We start from the raw sequence: 6,000 nt of genomic DNA on the forward strand, positions 1-6,000 counted from the left end.
ACAAGAAACCATGAGGTCGTGAGCAGAACCACCATTGAGCAAAGACAACTACTGGGGGAAAAAAAAAACACTGGGGATCTGTAATAGAACAAGCACAAGAACTCGCACAACATTGAGAGACTTTCAAGTTCTAACCAACCAGAGTGTAAAAGCCTCTGAGAGAACCCGCAGTGCTTGGTAGAGAATCCAGAAAGGTCATGCCTTAGGAGAAGGGCAAATTTAGCCCTAGCATGAAGGCTCCTCTAGACCTGCCCTAACAGAGTTTAAAAACAAGACCCAAAAGAATCAAGCTGCCTTGATTTAATCCCCTTCCAGAGGAAAATTCAATACTCAGTTAAGAAAGACAACAAAATCCAGACACATAGCAACATACAATCTATACTGTCCAGCATCAGCTCAGGAATTACTACATCTAAAGAAGCTGGGAAACGTGACCCATAACCAGAAAAATCCCCCAATAAAAACAGACACAGAAATGACAGAGATAATGGAACTAGCAGACATGAACTTCAAAATAACTGTTATAAATATGTTCAAAGACATGTGCAGCGTTGGTGGTATAATGGCGAGCACAGCTGCCTTCCAAAGATGCAAAGAAAAACATGGCTGCAGCGGGGTATCAAGTAAGGACACACAACAGAGAATGAACATCTTATGAAAGAACACAAAAGGACAAAAAAGAAATCCTAGAACTTAAAAAAAAAAAAAAGAGACTCCAAAAGGAAAAAGTTTCACTGGATGAGCTTAACAACGGAGGGAAAGATGATCAGATTTGACTATAGGAAAGTAGAAATGATCTAAACTATAGTAAGGTAAGCAGGTAAGAAAAGGTTGAAAAAATGCATGGAGTCACAGGGTAGATGTTAAATGCATAACGGCAATGGGAAAAAACAAACAAAACAGGGAGGAAAACTGTAAGTTCCTATGTTTCATTTGAGGTGGGCTGATATTGATTCAAGTCAGGCTATGATAAGTTAAGGATGCATAAGGTGAGTCCTAGAATAATCATTAAAACTAAGTAAAGGCGGGGAGGGTGTAGCTCAGTGGTAGAGCACATGCTTAGCATGCAAGAGGTCATGGGTTTGATCCCCATACCTGCATTGAATAAAATAATAAATAAATAAATAAATAAATAAATAAATAAATAAATAAGCCTAATTAGCCCTCTCCCTAAACAAACAAACAAATAAATAAAGGTATGAATAATAAGCCAACAGAAGATATAAAATGCAATAGTATAAAACCCTCAATGAATCCCAAATTAGCCTGAAAAGAGGCAAAAGGAAACAAAATATAGATGGGACAAATAGAAAACAAACAGCCAGATAACGGTCTTAACGCCAACCATTTAAATAAACACATGAAATGTAAATGGACTAAATACTTTATTAACAAGGTGAAACTGTCATACTGTGTTAAAAAAGGCATGGCTCAGTATGCGCTGTTTATGACAAACCCACATGTAATATAAAGACACAGATAGCTTAAAAGTTAAAACGTGGGAAAAAAGACCATTAAAACACTCATCCTAAGAATGATGAACTGGGTATATTAATATTAGACAAAGCTGACTTCAGGAAAAATAGTTTTACCAGAAATAAAGAGAATAATGACAGAAGTGTAAAATTATAAAGAAAATACAGTAATCATAAAAAGGTATGTATCTAATAAGAGAATATCAAACTTCATGAGAAAAAAGAAGGATGGAAAAGGAGGAAGCAACAGACAAATTCACAATTAGAGATTTCAACACTCTTATCTCAAAAAAAAAACCACTCTTATCTCAACAATAGCTATTAAACAGAAAATCAGTAAGAACATGGAAGATTTGAACAACCCTAACAATCAACACAACCTGATTTATACATATAAAACACTCCTCTCCAACAATTGGAAAATCCACGTTCTTTTCAAGAGATCATAAAACATAACCGAGATAAATCATTTGCTGAGCCATAAGACAAGTCTTAATAAATTTAAAATAATTTAAATCACTTAAAGTATATTCTCTGGACACAACCAGATTAAATTAGAAATCAGTAACAAAAAAACATTTGGAAAATCCTCTAATGTTTAGAAGTAAATCAGAATACTTCTTATTAAACCATAGGTCTAAGACAAAATTAAAAGGAATTCAAAAACATTTTGAACTAAACAAAAATAAAAACATAACATAACAAATTTATAGGCTAAAGTTAAAGCAGTGCTTACAAAGAAACTTACAAGTTTAAATGTTTATATGAGGAAATAAAAGTGATTTAAAAGTTGTGACCTGAGTCCACCTTAAGAAGCTAAAAAAATCAGAAAATATAAACCCAAAGCAAGAATACAGAAGGAAATAATAGGATAAAAGCAGAAGTCAATTAAATATAATATTGGCAAATAATAGAGAAAAAATAATAAAATCGCAAGTTGGTTTCTAAAATAGATTAATAAAATTGATAAAACTTCTACCTATACTAATCAAGAAAAAAAGCTTATTTATGATATTTATTGTGGGTTTTTTTTGTTGTTGTTCATTTTACCCAATAAAACGTAAGCACTATGAAGGCCAATTAGTTTCGTCTGCCCTGTGTGCTACCATCTCTCAGCACCTAGAGCATCACCTGGAACACAGCAGGGACTCCATGAATACTCACCGAATGAGCTGAATGGATGGAGCACTGAAGGAATGCATGAGCCCTTCTTCTGCAGAGCACTGCAGAAGCAGGGACAGGCGTTAGGGCCGCACGCACACACAGAGAACCCATTCTTGGGCCAAAAATAAAATGGTACACTTTCTGCAAAGGCCATTGGAAGACAGTAAATTCCTGAGAAATAAAATGGTTGTGAATTTATATCTACAAACTCTGAGCATTGAGAAATTGCAGACCCAGAGGCTGAAACTTACCTGAAAACGTTCTGACGAGGGAGCCATTTCAGCACAGACTGCCACGGGTCAAGGACAGCAAGGGACAGTGAGGAGGAGGGTGACAAGCAACAGCCGATGAGGTCTCAGACTGGATCAAGTAGTGATGGAACTCCTTGGTGAACGTGTGTCTCTTTAACCAGGGCGGTGGCATTGAATGATCATATTCACAGACTGAATCATCCATCACTTATTGGATCTACAATGACACCCAGAATAACTGCGTATTAACATGGGCTTCTCACCGAGGCATGTGTTCTTCCATTTCCAAGTAATCCTTTCACTATATTCATAAAGTTCTCTGTTAAAGAAAACTTCAAAATATTCCTACAGAGAGCTATGTAAAAATGTGTATTATTTACTAACAAATGTGGGTAATACTCCCAGGCTCAGAGTAGTCATTTTAAGCAGTATTTCTCACAGAACAGGGCCTTGAAAAAGCATCCTCTTTTCTGTGACTGCTGCCTACGACAAGTCCTGTGTATGTGAATGCGTGTTTGCACACACACACGTGGACCAGGACGTGTAGGTCTCACTGGTTATGTAGACAGCATCCTGAAGAAACTGGAGTCGATCCTTTGGGTCCAGGGCAAACTGAATGCAGCTGAGCTTATAAAAATGTGGAAATGTAGGCATGAGCAGGAAGGTGCCATAAGCTTAAGAACCGAGCGGAATGACAGTCACAAGACGTAGCGGTAGGTGTTCATAGGCTGGTCCAGCCTTGGTCCGAAGAGGGCAACACCTTTCTCTTGATTTCCTCGTTGCAAAACTGAGGCCAGTGGACCCTTTCAAAATGTTTTCATTATATTATAATGAAACGGCGAAAGGGAAATAAACACAGGGTGACAGGATATAAACAATATGGCTTTAAAATTGGAGGGTTCTCACCCTACCAGGGCTTATCTGGCCCCTTTCTGAAAGCTGCCGCAAAACACTTGCGCTCTCCGTGCTCCGGGCAGGCGTGAGTTTTGCCAACAGGGGGGCTGGGCCCCTCGCAGCTTAGCTCTCAACCCACTTCTTCACATCTTCTGTTTTGACCTCTTTGTCCCAGTGTCATTATCTAACCTGAAGCCTAATATCAGTGTCCGTTCTAAGAGAGATGCCTTTTTACTGAGTTGAATGACACCTTTCAGGTGAGACCTTATTTTATAGCCACAGGGATGGGGACAGAGCCTATAAAATGACAAAAGGAGCACTAATCTGGTGGTTAAGTAACCGAAATTCTCGCCCTGGTTTCCTTACCAACTTAACCTCGGAAATGGCAGCTACAGAAATGAAGAGGATCGGCCTTTGTCTGTCTTCAAGGCCCACTCAGGTCCTATGTGTGTGTTATCGTCATCAACGCAAGTGACTGAGATCCTTTCATATGTACAGTGAATCTGTCCTCATTTTTCAAAAGAAGATTAGGAAGATCCAGAAGGTCCAGTGACTGGCTAACATCCCAGCTCCAATAAACCACGGAGCCTGGATTCACCTGCAGATCTTACCCGTAGAGCAAATGTCTTTGCTAATACCACACTGGGGGTTTTCAGAAAAACAGCTACGGCATCACAGACAGATGACACCTTGCCTGGGAGACTTACCACTCCAACCTCTGCCTCTGTCTTCACACAGCCTTCCCCTCTGTGTGTCTCTATGTCTTTTCTCTCCTTTTCTCTTACAAGGAAGCTTGACATTCAACTTGGAGCCCACACTTCCCTAGGATGGTGTCCTGTTGAGGTCCCTGGTTTAGTTACATCTGTGAAGCCCCCTTACACAAATTCTCAGGTTCTGGGTGGGCATATCTTTGGGGGAGGCTGCTACGAACATCCAGAAAAAAGAGAACCTCGAATTGCAGTGGTGACTAGTTTCAAGACTTCGTGATATCCACCTCAATAAATTCCTTTATATTATTTCATTACTTTCTCTCCTGACACCACTGCCGTATTTTTCTTTCTTGTAGGTCATTTCGACATGTAGCAAATACAACATTGCAGTCTGAAAAATAATATTGTGTTGCAAAACATATACATACCTCCATGGATATCTTAGATTTTCCTTTTCTTGTGTTACAGAGACAAACGAGAACATCAGGTGATCTCAGTTTGCTTAGTTCAAAAGATCCTGGGGACAGATAACTGTAGATAAGATTAAGAAAATGTCCCATTCCACGTATGACTCCCACAGATACCTGAAAAGCCATTCGTGCTTCTGTAATTGCTCCAGGACTAGTACCATGACACCTGGAAGAAGAATGGTTTACTGGCGAGTTCTCATGTCTAGACACTACATAGGTGGGGTTTTTTGTTGTTGTCATTTTTTTTTATAAGTAACAAAGAAGAGGAAGTGTGTGGTTGTTTGGTGTTTTAACCAATATAAATTGCCTTCTTTTCCAGGGAAATGTTCCCTGTTATGTGAAGTCAATTTCCACATAACCAGCCATTTGTTAGGGTAACAAATTTACCCCATCCTGGAATCTCAAATAAAAAATCCATTGTAATGCCATTATATAGCTGCTTTTATGTTTACTAGCAGCTGTCTTTAAATCTTCACTACTGCAGAGTAAAACTATTATACTGGCTTTTTTTTTTTTAAATCCCCATAACAACAACAAAAAATACAAAGTCCCTGGTTTATGAGAGGTGTTTTATTGGGAAAATACTAAGGGATGGATTCAGTAAAAAGCAAAACCCTGCCTTCCGCTCAGTATAATCTCAGGGATGCCCTGCATCTTCCAGATTCATTACTGGGGTGTTGTTTCACCTTACAAAAGAGATCCACAAGGTTTAAACTGCGCGTGTTTCTGGTGTTGCTGTCCTTCATAAGGCAGTTTCCTGTTGCATGCTACCTTAGAAATAAAGTTTGAATTTGAATGGGAACCAACCTTGAACTTGTCATACAGGTCTTATGTCAGATCAGAATATGGAGTCTCCCGCAATGTTTACAAGGATACCGCGTTCCCGGCACCCTGACCTTGCTAAACCAGTCTCTTATGTAGTACAGCATATGACTTGGTTCTGTTTTAACAAAGTAAGCCCAAAAATAGAAATGCCAAGCTCCTGCCATGTAAAATCTCTCAGTTTGGTGCTAAAAAGAAGATATAGGTTTCATAG

General features: G+C 38.9%; 1 long non-coding RNA gene across 1 annotated transcript in view; it reads right to left on the minus strand.

Annotated features, from left to right (window-relative positions):
- LOC105097560 (uncharacterized) overlaps positions 1-5,450 on the minus strand; it is a 205,126-nt gene extending 199,676 nt beyond the window's left edge. The window contains exon 1 of the long non-coding RNA XR_010378935.1: positions 2,891-5,450. This is a non-coding gene — a long non-coding RNA (uncharacterized LOC105097560). The remainder of the gene's footprint in view (positions 1-2,890) is intronic.
- Between the last annotated feature and the right edge of the window lie 550 nt (positions 5,451-6,000).

This window comes from Camelus dromedarius, chromosome 34 (genome assembly GCF_036321535.1).
Source record: "Camelus dromedarius isolate mCamDro1 chromosome 34, mCamDro1.pat, whole genome shotgun sequence".
NCBI lineage: Eukaryota > Metazoa > Chordata > Mammalia > Artiodactyla > Camelidae > Camelus > Camelus dromedarius.